A 12554-nucleotide genomic window follows, 5' to 3' on the forward strand; every position below is an offset into this window, starting at 1 on the left:
ACCTGAAAAATAAGAATCTTTTATTATGGGAAAGTCTATTGTTTTTTAATTATCCCTGTCCCCCTTCCCCCAAAAGAGGATTGACACAGCTTTTTAAGATTATCATTAAAACAAAAAATGCAAAATGAAAGCAAATTTCTTACTCAACTTATTACTAAATTCTAAAGACTATGTCTCCAGGACTCAGTTGAGAAACTCTCCTCCTTAGATTGCATGAAAACAAACAAACATTGTGAGAGTAACCTAAAAAAATGTTATAACAGGTAATTTAAACAAATACATGGAGTTATTCATTTTCAAAGTATGTTAGGAAATAAATTTTATAAGGCTAAACTTGTAACAAGGGCTTACACAGAGTGAGTGCTCAGTAAAGGGTAATGATAACAATGAGAACAGAGGAACAATAGCAATGGAAATATTAAATTTTGGTATTTTTACAAGTGGTGTTTCAGCATTTCTCATATTCATTAAATGAAAGTAATAAGATTTGTAACATTCACAGATATTAATATATGTGCACGGGGCTCTTGGTCTTTTTTTGGTCCCCCTGTCACAAAATAAGATGTTTGTGATTTTTTCTCTTCTCTAGGCCAAAACGAAAGTTCTCTGCAGGGCACCTATGGAGGTGGGGGCCGGGGAGAAGCCTTCCCTCTGGAGTCTCCGCACCTGAGGCAGGGGGAGCAGAAGCTCGGCCTCATCCCCTAGGGAGCTAAGACCACAGGGATCTCAGTGGGGTTTGCTATTCCTTTGAAATGGTGTGAGGTTTCCTGCTTTTTCAGAAGACCCGCTGAGAGGGAAATTGAAGGTGCATTGTGGAAACTGCCATTGGAGGCTCCGCACAGGCACAGGAAATGACAAGTTTGCAGGAACTTGGGCTTACTGGAAGGGAATTTGCTTTGGATTTTTATTTCCAAATTCTCTGAGGAATCCACCAGGCCTGAATCAGGTGTCTGTTTTGGGCTCTGCTCTGCAAACAGGCTCATCTGAGAGTATTTTTTTCCTCATTAATTTGAAATTTGCCAGCTGCAAATTTTATCAGTGAAAATCATATTCTAATCTTGGATATAGATATAGAAAATGTGGCTTTAGATTATGGCTTTTAGGTTATGGTGATATATAAAACACCTACAGGTATGAATTGGAATCTTTATGGGCAAATTTTAGAAATAAGGTCGTAAATCTTGCTGTAATAATAGGTCAGCCGAGCAGAAAATAGGAGCAGAGACTGTAGTTTGTAGACCAGTCTCCTGTCACAACAATTTTGGAACAGTTGGTTCATGTTCTGTCACACATTCTTAAGAGGAGTTATGCAATTGCTTCCAAGATCTTGGCTATTTCAGACAAACTTTAAAGTTAGTGTCTCTTCTCCTCTTTCCTGGGTGAAAGGAATTGATTTTTATGTGGTGGTGGAGGGTAATATTTCTCAACAAACTTTATCTTTTGAAACTTTTAAATAATTGAGCTTTAAAAAAAAAAAGAATTGAGCTTTAAGAATATGACTCTTGCTTTGATGGATGGGGCTCTATTTTCACCTGTAGCAGCATAAAGTGGAGGTTCAGAGCACACTCTGGGTCAATCAGCCAAGTTACACTTGCTGGTTGTTTGACTTTGTGCAAGTTTCTTCACTCTCTGCATCATTTTCTAATCTGTAATGAGGATGACAGAGTGTCATAAGGATTGAATGAGCTATGATTTGTAAAGTGCAAAGCATATGCTAAATACTAAAGGAGGACTTAGAAAAGAAAAACAACCAAATGATTTTCTAATGATACAGTCTTTTAGCATTTCGAGTTGTTGACTTCTGCAAGGAACACAAGCAGGTTATTTTGAATTTGTTCAGTTGTCTGTTAAACAACAGAATCTGGGGACATGCCACCGTTGTAAAGAAGTGGGTCCACATCTATAGGAAGGGTGGTTCCTTGCAAGAAACACAGTCTCAGTAAATTTCGACGCTCTGCTGTCAAACCTTTTTTCTTTGCAAGTAAGATAGAGTGCACCTCTTTATCTCACCCCTCTGCTTGCAATTCTTTTTGAAAAAATTTGGAACAAATGACTAAGACACCACCTTGAAACAAAGGAAGTTTGTATCTTATGGGAATAAATCCTGTAACTTGAACAAAGTCCTAATTTGTAAGAGACCAATCAAAAGGAGAGGATTTATTCCCTCTAGAAATCAGTGAATATTGTATTATTAAAATGTAAGGGAACTCCTTTTCTGGAGAACCCCTTGGCTGGGGAACCAGAATTTTGTTTAAAACCTTTGCTCTATGCTTCAGGTGTCTGTATTTCTGCAAATAATATCAAATTATTAGCATAAAGATTGAGAGAAAACACCTATGTAGACATTGTTAGTTTTGCAAATACTGACATAATTTTTTGGATTTTTCCATATCAGCTAGAGAAACTAATTAAATAGCCTTAAATTTTAAAGATGTTTTGAGGAAAAAAAAATCCCAATGGAATAAACTCCTCAAACCTTTGTTAATTTCGCCAATAATGTAAAGCTTCTGATGACAGGTAGTACATCCAAGGAGATCAAACCAGTCAATCCTGAAGGATATCGACCCTGAATATTCATTGGAAGGGCTGATGCTGAAGTTCCAACCCTTTGGTCACTTGATGCAAAGAACCGACTCATTGGAAAAGATCCTGAGGCTGGGAAAGATTGAAGGCAAAAGGAGAAGAGGGGACAGAGGATGAGATCTTTAGATAGCATCACCAACTCACTGGACATGAATCTGAGCAAACTCCGACAGAGAGAGTGAAGGACAGGTAAGCCTGGCGTACTGCAGTCCATGGGGTCACAAATAGTTGGACACGACTTAGTGACTGAAGTGCAACAACAACAACAATGTCCTGGTGGTTGAGGACTTGGGCTCTGAGCTAGACGGATGTGGATTTGAATTCTGACTCTCTCATTTAATATATGTACTGTCTTAGCAAATTCTAAGGCCTTAAGGTTGGTTTGCACATAGGCCTCAGTTTGTATACAGCTTTATAGGGCTTGAGAAGTAAATGTGTTTAGGTACATAGAATGTTTAGAACTCTGCCTGGCACAGAATAATTGTCCAGTATTGAGTTACACATAATTGGTTACACTATTGAGAATCTGATTATTGTGAACAGTTACTTCATCACTCTCTGAAGACAAGACTGTTATCTAGGACTTGGTTTTTCTCTCTCTACTTCTACGTCATTTTATTTAGAAATTAAAAAGCTTTAACATGATTGATATGTTTAAAGGTAGGATTAAATATTCAAACCCAGTTTAAGTGTTCATGTCTGCTCTGGAAGCTAAAACTTGACAGTTTGAGGCACGAATGCTGTGTAATTTGAGTCTATGAGAAGTCTAAGTCCTTGAATCTAGAGAGACTCTATCACAGCTGAGATAACTCTACCTAGACTGTTGGCTCCAACAAGGCATTAGCCCTATATATTTCTCCAAGGCTTCACTCAAGCCTCTCAAACAATAGGTGTTCAATAAATATTGGTAAGGAATGAATTGTTCATTTTAGAGATTTTTGCAGTAATCCAGGTGATTCAATAATGATTTGGCTTTTGTGGAAATATCTCCAATTGAGTGAGTTCTCTATGTATAGGTACAAGAGAAAAAAGAGGAGAAACACTTCCTCTTCTCTCAAAGCAGGAAAACCCAGTAACTTTCCAAATAATAATATTGCAGAAGTAATAATATAAGAAACTTTCCCATTCTAGTCTCTAGCGATTAAAAGCCTAGGACCATAACCTTTTAGGACCTGAAGAAGTCTCCTAGGCCAAGCTCCTCATTTAACAGAGGAGAAAACAGACGTGGAGAGTTTAAGCCGATAGTCCAAGGTTCCACATCTAGTCACAGGGCAGAATCAAGACAGGACGTCTGGTCTCTGAAACCTGTCAGCCTAGAGTTACTTTACCAGCCTCTTGGTAAAACAGTGTCCTTTGGTTTAAGAAATCTTTTAACAGAAAAACCAGGTGTAAAAATGGAGTATCAAAGTGGTGTTCTGATGACAGCGTTCATCAACCCCTGCAGCAGTCAGTCCACCCGGACTTGAACGCAGGAAGCAGCGTCAACACCTTCACTTACATCGCGCCCATCTGGAGATAATGCCAGTAATGCTGACCAAGCTCCTTCATTTGTATCATCTAGTGAGCAGGGGGTAATGGCTGGGTTATGCACTCTCAGCTGTTAGGAGCAGGCAAGACCCACCATCAGAACGCATCTTGCTATACAGCAAGCAGGACTGCAGGTGGGAAAAACAAGCAGGGACAGAATGAATGTGCGCGTGGGGGCCTTTGCTAGGGTGTAGGCAAGAGGGTGTGATCAGATTACCCGAGGTTTTAGAAATTTTTTATCAAGACGGAGGGAACCAAATAACCCAACTCTTCCAGAGAGCTCTGAAAAGTTGGAAACACCTAGTTGGAGGATGGGAATCCCTGCCGCTCGCGTCCACGTTCCACCCCTGCCCCCTGTTCCCTTCCCCAATGCGGCTCTTCTCCGAGGACCCCCTCCCCCACGGCCGACCGTCCCAACCTGGGCGCGCAGCACCCCAGACGTCCCCAGTACTCCTTTCCTCTCCCTCCCTCCTCGGTCCGAAGGGAAACGCAGGCTCCGGCCGCGCTCGGGGTTCATCCATCAGCCCGAGAGGAAAAGGGGGAGGAGAGCGGGGAGACGGGCGGCGGGAGGAGGAGTTTCTCGGCGGCCCGGAGCTCCGGTGGGGACCGCGGAGGAGGAGCGCCCTTCCCCCCGCGCGCTGATTGCTGTGGCGTCCTGCCCATCCCCGCCCGCGTGTGTGAGGGGGAGCGAGTGCGCTGGGTCGGCCCGATGGGGGTAATCGAGGGTTTCGGGGACGCCGAGTGGCGCTTTCCTCTTCCTAGTGAGTGAGGGAGGGAAGTCGGAGGCTCTCGTGCTCGGCCACTTTCCCTGCGCGATTCCCCGAGCTCCCTGCAGGAGGAGAAAGTCCCCGGCGGGTCGGGATGGCGTAGTTGCGGAGCTCGCGGCCGCCGGGCGCTGGGCGGGGAAACTTTGCTCTCCTTTCCTGCAACTTGCGGCGGGTGGATCTCCGTTTGACACACCGCCTCCGAGGTACGTGCGGGCTCAGCCTAGCGGCGCTGCAGCCCGCGCCGGGACGCCCTTGGCCGCCAGGCTAGCCCAGCACCCGTGCCGGCCGAGGGCTCTCCAGGCTGCGCGGTGGCTGTTGGCGTTGCGCTGGGTTCCGCGCCTGTTTCCCGGCCGGGATCGCTCCGGCCGCCCGGACCCCTGGGCTTCTTGGGGGCGGTGTTGGTCGGCTGGTGTTTACGCTGTGAGGTGCACAGGGGAGCGGCCGTCCCGGGTGGGCAGCGCTCCGGGCGATGCGGTGTGCTGGGGAGGACATCTGCTCCGCGCCTGCCCTCACTCTTCCTTTCCGCGGTTTCTTCTGACCTCCGCGGGGCGCGCTGGCCACTTCCCACTGGGCGCGTGACAGCGTCGGTGGGAAAGACTTGTTGTGGGTTTATACTCAGTTGCCATTGCAGAGGCTGCGGCCCCGGTACCCGCGCACCAACAGGAGCTTCACTCCCCGCGGGCCGCGCCCTCAGGGTGCACCGCGGGTGGCGCCGAGCGCTGCAGCCCACAGCCCCGCAGAGAATCCTCCCTCCCGCTTTAACTTATAGCCACCTTTCCCGGTTTATTTTGAAGGATTCCCTTAGCATGTTCATTTGGTTAGAATAATCTGGAAACTCTTGGACTGTTGCTAGGAGAATCTTCTTGCAGTCTTGTTCTTATTAGGGCATTTGCTTCACTTTCCAGAATCATTTGGTGTAGGGAACCAGCTTGTCAAACGTGAATTACCTTGACAGTGTGTGTGTGTTAGATGCTCATTTATGACCGACTCTGCGACCCCATGGACTGTAATGGACCGTGGCTAGCTCCCCAGGCTCCTCTGTCCATGGAATTCTCCAGGCAAGAATACTGGAGTGGGTTGCCATTCCCTTCTCCAGGGGATCTTCCCGATCCAAGGATGGAACCTGGATTTCCTGCTTGGCAGGCAGTTTCTTTACCATCTGAGCCACCAATACTGGCTCCCACCTTGACCGAGTAGAACTTAATGGATTTAGTGTCTACAAAAAAGAGCTGAGAGAAGAAAATCACTCCATTTCCTTAGCTGTGAAATGGGAGTGATAATAGTATTGGCCTCAATGTTACTGTGAGGATTGAATGATTTAAAATATGTAAAGTACTAGAGCAGTGTCTGTGCCCCGCTGTTAGCTGTGGTTGTCCTGAGCCTCGTGGAGACTGGAGAGGAGCGTGGGGGGTAAGGATGGTAGGCATGACAGACTGAGATGCGGAACCAGACTTTTTCTGAACTCTGCATCCCTTCCAAGAGAAATAAGCGATCGGTTTGGGAGGAGATAAGTCTCCCACAAGTAGCAAAGCACATGTCAAGACCTTTTAATTTTCCTGGAACAGTACTTCAGGTTGCAAACAGGTACTTCAGTGTGAAATTAGCTACTTTCTTTCCGGAAATAATAAAAGTTAACGTTTATTGGGCCCAAACTCTGTGCCAGACACTCTCCTAAATGCCTTATGGACACTTAATCGTTACACCAACCCTCTGGAAAAAACACTATTAATAGCCCTAATTTGCAGATAAGACACTAGAGGTTAGTTACTTGCCCAGGCTATTACACAACTGTTAGTTCTGTCTGAGTCCAGAGCTAGCTTAGCCACTCAGCAGAGAGCAGCAAGTGCAGTCAGATTTGTGTGCGCTGAGTCCGGGCAGCTTTTCCCATCCTTCAACTTCCCGCTGAGTTCAACACACATCTCTTGAAACACAAATCAGGTATCCGTGATTAATTTAGGTGATCTACCCATGGGGGTGCCAAATTTCAGCTTCTCTGAAGCTGGCTCCAAATAATTATAAATAGAACTCTGATTTATATTAATTAATTCTGATCTTTAAACTTCATTTCTCATATTAATTCTCCAGACATTGTTGGTCAGTGTTAACTTGGCTTCCTTAGGAAACAGCTTGGGGTTGGCACAGGAGGCAGGGAAATAATTCTTACCCCCTTAAGGGCTATTAAAATGAAATGGATTTCATGCCATTGTGTCAGTTAGAGGATGTTGCTCTGTTTCTTGATGTTCTCGGCTTTTGGCTTCAATTCTGCATTGTTTAGTGTTTCAAGGCTTCAGCATGTTTTCAGCCCTTCGGTTTGTCTTTGTCATTTGTCAACTTTAATTTTTCCTGTTTTGATGGAATCTGACCATTACATGGCACCTTTGCTTAACAACTGCTGACCCACCTCTTGTTTTTAAACATAAAAATCACCAACTTACTATTGAACCCCAGCACTTCAAAGGCACCCCCTGGGGAATTCATTGTTATTTTGAATATTAGCCAATAGGGGGAGCATAGCACACTGTGTATTGATGTCTGTTAGGCACCTAAACCAGTTTTTTTAGAGTATTCATACATTTCAGGAATGGAAAATGTTGTGGCTTTATCTAGCAAAATAACCAAGTTGCTTTCTGACTTGACTATGGAGAACTGGGTTTAATTTCAACTGATGAGTGTAAGAATAACTTTGAGGACAGGGCCTATATATTGGATATATGTCTAGAACTCTGTGGTGTGTGGACAGATATTAAATACACACACAGTTTATTTCCATTTGTTTTCGTTAAGAGGCATATGTAAAATAATTTTGTGTAATAATATTTCAAACTATCTAGGAGAACTGGGAGTCCAGAGAGATGCATTGTGAATTCTTTTGTAATGAAGCTCATTTGTCTCTTGTAGAAGAGTGGATATAGTGAATTTGTTCTCAGGAAGGCTGGTGTTCTCACAATCCTGTCATTATCATTTTTCATTAACATCTGAGTGCCAGACAATAAGGAATTGTTATGTTGAATAGCAGCATTTCTATTCCAGTGCATTCTTCAGAGGCTTATATTTTAGTATGATAATAGTCCAGAAATAACATGTTTGTTTAGTATAGATGCAATGTGTCTATAGATAAATATATAAGCAATATTTAGGAATTAACATGCTTGGAAAAGCAGTTAAACTAAGTTTTTAAGAAAGTTTTTCATCTCTGCAGTTTTGTAGGTCAGTTTCCTTTCTTGCTTCTTGAGTATCAGGTACTTTATTTCATTTACCAAGTTAGGGTCAAGTGGATTTTATTTTAAAGTAACTTTCAAACTTAGTCCTTTCTTTCTAAATCTCAGTACTACAGTTACACTTCAGAGTAGCATTTTATTTAGTCTAATTTAGTTTTCCATGGTCTTTTAGTTTACTTATTTAGCAAACATGTAGCAACCCCCAACTCCCTAATAGGCTTAAGGTTCCTGGTGTTGGAGTTAGCCATCCTCTTTCAGTCCTCTGATAGCAGGATGCCTTAAGGCTTCCTAGGGTTTAGGAAAGCCTGTTTTTTTTTTTTTTTTTTAAACCACCATTATTGACAAAATTGGTTTGCTTAAAGAGAAGTATTGTCCCATTCTTTTGAAGCCTCAAAGGAATTAATCTTTCTTTTTGCATGCAAACTTGATTGTATCTTGTAAAAGTCAAGTGATTCTTGCTTTTCTGAGGGCCTGCTCTGGGCCTAAGCACAGGGAGAACTCAAATGTCCTTTGAGTACTGAGAAGATGGTCTCTGCAGACTCTTTAATATCTAACTGTTGACCAACTTCCCAGGATCATAAATTTGTGGAAATTTCTGACTTTACGTTTTAAGCTTAACAGGCAGAACCGTTAACATTTAGAGGATCACTGGTAAATATCAACTTATTTTTTTACATAATTTACATTGCTGTAATATTTTTCCTGGATGAATTTGATCTGTGGTCATTTTAAATTACCCCTGTTCTTGATAATCCATTTTGAAAATGTATTTTTTTCTTCCCTCATTGCTGTTGGACAAAAATTAATTATAATTGTCAGGTTCATTAGTTAATGAGGACACTCTGGCTTTTCTTCTTCTTTTTCTTTTAATTCAACAGTTATTTTATAATTGATTTTATCTCTGTTTCAGTCTCTCCCCTGGAGCGTTTTGCTTATATTTTTAAACTTCTTTTGAAATTTTGAAACTTAAAATGTTAACTACTTTTTGAACTTTGCATGATTCAAGTTAGATAGTGATTTGGGGGTCTTTAACTTAGGAGCAATCTTGTATTGCCTTTAGGAACATGGATAGTTTGGAATATAAAAGAGTGAATCTAGGGCATTTGAGGCTTCCTCATCTTCAGAGTAACACTTGGAATGATAGCATTGTCTTTTTGTAGCATTTCGTAAAACACAAGCTATTGCTGATTTGTTCGGTTTCTAGTCAAGCTGAAATAAATCACAACTTGGAAGTGCCTTACAAAAAAGGATTTGGGTCCATTTCCTGGGCTCTGTCCATTTCTAGATTTCTTGTTTTATTTCTTTTGAAATAGCACATTTGTTTGTTAACGGACATTGAGATTTATTTTCTCTGTTTGCAAAGTTTTAAGATTTAGCACAGATTTCCGAGCCTCTTGCCTTCTTTTAGGAGGAAATTGTTTTTATTTCTCCACCAAGACATGCAGTATTTAATGTCTGAAGCAACATTCTTAAATTTTCTGCATGGGCCCCCTCTCATTTGGACCTTCTTCTGCATGTTTTACTCTTCAGTTTTCTGGGTCAAACAACAAGACTTAGTAGGCTGACAACTAGAGGTATAAGGGATGGAGACCATAGTTAAAATTGAGATTATCCCCCAAGGTCTGAAACATGGTCTCCAGTAGCACACCCTTAGGCTACCTTGATAGTTCCTGCTTAAGATAATTATAGGAGAAAAAATGTTAAGTCTGTTGCTAGTGCTGGTGATTCCTTTAGCCTGACAAAGTTCATTTTTAGGGTTTAATTTTAAATTGTTGCCACAGTAATAATTTAGAATCTAGTCTGAAGTGTCAGTCCTGTCTTCACTTTAAGAAAAAGGATGGTGATCCGGAGGCATATACTTTCCCTTATTTCTTGGACACCGGGCTCTGGGAGAAAGGGGACTTCAGGGTTGGGTACTTTTTGCAGAAGAAGGAAGAAGCACCTGCTTGTTTGTGCTTCCAAGCTCATAATTCATTTTCCTGGTACAGGCTGAAGGTCAGCTTTTTGTTTGAATTTGCCGATGGACCATTTGTACAAACACATTTAAGTTGATTAGTCCCTGAAAAAAAAATGATCTTTAGAAAACAGTCTTTACAGATACTGGTCCTTGAGCTCTCCTGTGATCAGATTGCCTGGGGAAAAGGTCTGGGGTTTACAGGTGTGATGACTAAGCACCAGTGATGGGTAAGAACACCAAGTGGACCAGGTGGAGGGCCCAGCAGAACTTAGGGTTTCTTTTTTTAAATTCTGATTATCCTATTTGATTAATGGAAACTTGATGAATACTTAATTCCATTTGGTGTGTGAAAAGATTCCCTTTTGGGAGTATAATTCTGTTAGCATTTTTAGTGATTTATGTGTTTTGACATATGAAATTGTTCATTGGATGCAAAAATACACTGGTGGCTATTTGCAAATTTCATTTTAGAATTAACTGCATGATGATTGCTGGGATAGAATGTTGCTTTTTTTTTTTTTTTTTAATACTTGGCAGGTTATTTGAGGTGAAATATTTAGATTCCAATCTCAAAACCTTGTGTTCATGTGGTACCCTAAATATTTTTGTGTGATACTCCCCTATGTTGTTTTGAGTTATCTCTTTTCTGGTATTTTTCTTTAAAACAAAACATACTCAAACACAAAACTCTCCTTCTGAATGTCCATAAAGAATAAATATCTCATTTTATTATATGACACTTTGTGCAATTGACTGGCAAATGAAATTCAACTTTGAGGGAAAGCACCATTGACTCATTACATACATTTTGCATCACTGCATGTAAGGTCTTCCCTATATGTGTGGGAGAAGTTTCTGATCTTCCAAATGGGTATGTTTACTATTGTTGGTCTCTATTTGTCAAAGCCTTTCTGAGCAGACATTCCTCTTAGTTTCTTATTTTTGTGCCTTTATAGAGATAGTTAGGGCTTCCTGGGTGGCTCAGTGGTAAAGAATCTGTCTGCCAGTGCAGGAGACATCGGTTTGATCCCTGGGTCGGAGAGATCCCTTGGAGAAGGAAATGGCAACCCACTCCAGTATTCTTGCCTTGTGAACCCCACAGACAGAGGAGCCTGGCGAACTACAGTCCATGGCGTCACAAAAAGAGTCAGAAATGACTTAACGACTAACCAACAACACAGCTATTTGCCGTATATTTATAATGTGCCCTCTGAATCATGAAAAAATACATAGCAGCTGCTTTTTTTGTTTTGAATCCATCATACTCATCCATTACAAAGCTTTGCAGCCATTGGATGCATCATGTTTTTGACACAGTAGCCAGGGGAACAATGACCTACTTGAAACATTTCATATTTTTGGGGGGTACATTTGCTTTTTTCAGTTTGTGGCCTCTTTATATTTCATTTCTAGAATGGCTGCTAAGATATTGAAGGTTTTAATTTTATTCAGTGTGTGGGCAAACAGGGAGATTTCCCGTAGAAGCAGTTCTACCAAATTAAAAAAAAATGCTTCCAGAAAGTATCCTATATAGATACCTTGTTAGATAAGGCTTTGATGATGTTCAGATGGGAGATAACTGAACACAAAGCAGGATTCCACTTAGCTTCATTGAGTAGGGAGGCTAGGAGAGAGGGGGGAGTGTCTAATTTGTCAGGAGAAAATTCACTTTTGCATAATATAAGGCATTTAAATTTAACTTTTTTGGGGGGAATTAATATATATTTCTAATAGTTACATAGGTAATAGGTTTGCAAAAGAAATTTTGCTAAGGTTGAGATTCTGTAGTTGGCAACTCTTATAACCCTGAAGATCCTGTTCCCTGAAGCCAGGAGAAAGCAGTCTGTTTCCAATTATAAATCACAAAAATAGGGAAATTAGGCCAAGAAAAATGATCATTTTGGGGGTTGGGTTGATTTTTTTCAGAGGGTAAAGGAGAAAGGACCATAGGCGCACAGTAAAAAAAAAAAAAAAAGAAAGAAAATCTGCTAGTTATTCTGTTGGCTTTCAATTTTTTTTTCAAGCATTCTGTATTGGAAATTAAGAATAATTTTAGGTTTAAAGACACTTCCTCCTTCAGCTCCTTTTTGTTTCTCAGAGTGCAAATAGAGGAGCAGTTAGGCGGCTTCTGCTGATACTGAGGGGCTTGGTCCCAGTGTTTTGGGACCCAGCTGGTATTACTGGTAAAGCCTTTTCCTGTCTGAATGGTGCCAGATTATGGCTTTCCAGCATCATCCCAGCTAGTTGGGGCTATGGTTTATTTATTACACTTTATACTATGCTTTGTGGGCTTCCCTCCTGTCTCAAACCGTAAAGAATCTGCCTGCAATGGAGGAGATCCAAGTTCGACCCCTGGATGAGGAAGATCCCCTGGAGGAGGGAATGGCAACCCACTTCGGTATTCTTACCTGGAGTATCCCTGGACAGAGAAGCCTGGCCAGCTACAGTGCAAGGGGTCGCAAAGAGTTTAACAGGACTGAGCCACTAACACTTTCACTTCTT

General features: G+C 41.7%; 1 protein-coding gene and 1 long non-coding RNA gene across 4 annotated transcripts in view; one reads left to right on the forward strand and one right to left on the reverse strand.

The window, feature by feature from the left end:
• Nucleotides 1–348: 348 nt before the first annotated feature.
• On the reverse strand, nucleotides 349–4770 carry LOC133041054 (uncharacterized). The gene is made up of 3 exons (XR_009689114.1): nucleotides 4529–4770; nucleotides 2477–2655; nucleotides 349–1646 (listed from the first exon to the last, which is right to left on the reverse strand). It is a non-coding gene; the product is annotated as an uncharacterized LOC133041054 (long non-coding RNA).
• A 94-nt stretch (nucleotides 4771–4864) lies between these two features.
• Nucleotides 4865–12554, forward strand: part of TGFBR3 (transforming growth factor beta receptor 3) — a 193838-nt gene continuing 186148 nt past the window's right edge. Inside the window, exon 1 of one of the 3 annotated variants that reach the window (XM_061121401.1) lies at nucleotides 4865–5080. The gene's annotated coding sequence lies outside the window, so the exon portion shown is untranslated. Of the gene's footprint in view, nucleotides 5081–6800; nucleotides 6816–12554 lie in introns of those variants that run through there. The other 2 variants (XM_061121399.1, XM_061121400.1) reach the window with 2 other exon arrangements.

This window comes from Dama dama, chromosome 20 (assembly GCF_033118175.1).
Source record: "Dama dama isolate Ldn47 chromosome 20, ASM3311817v1, whole genome shotgun sequence".
NCBI lineage: Eukaryota > Metazoa > Chordata > Mammalia > Artiodactyla > Cervidae > Dama > Dama dama.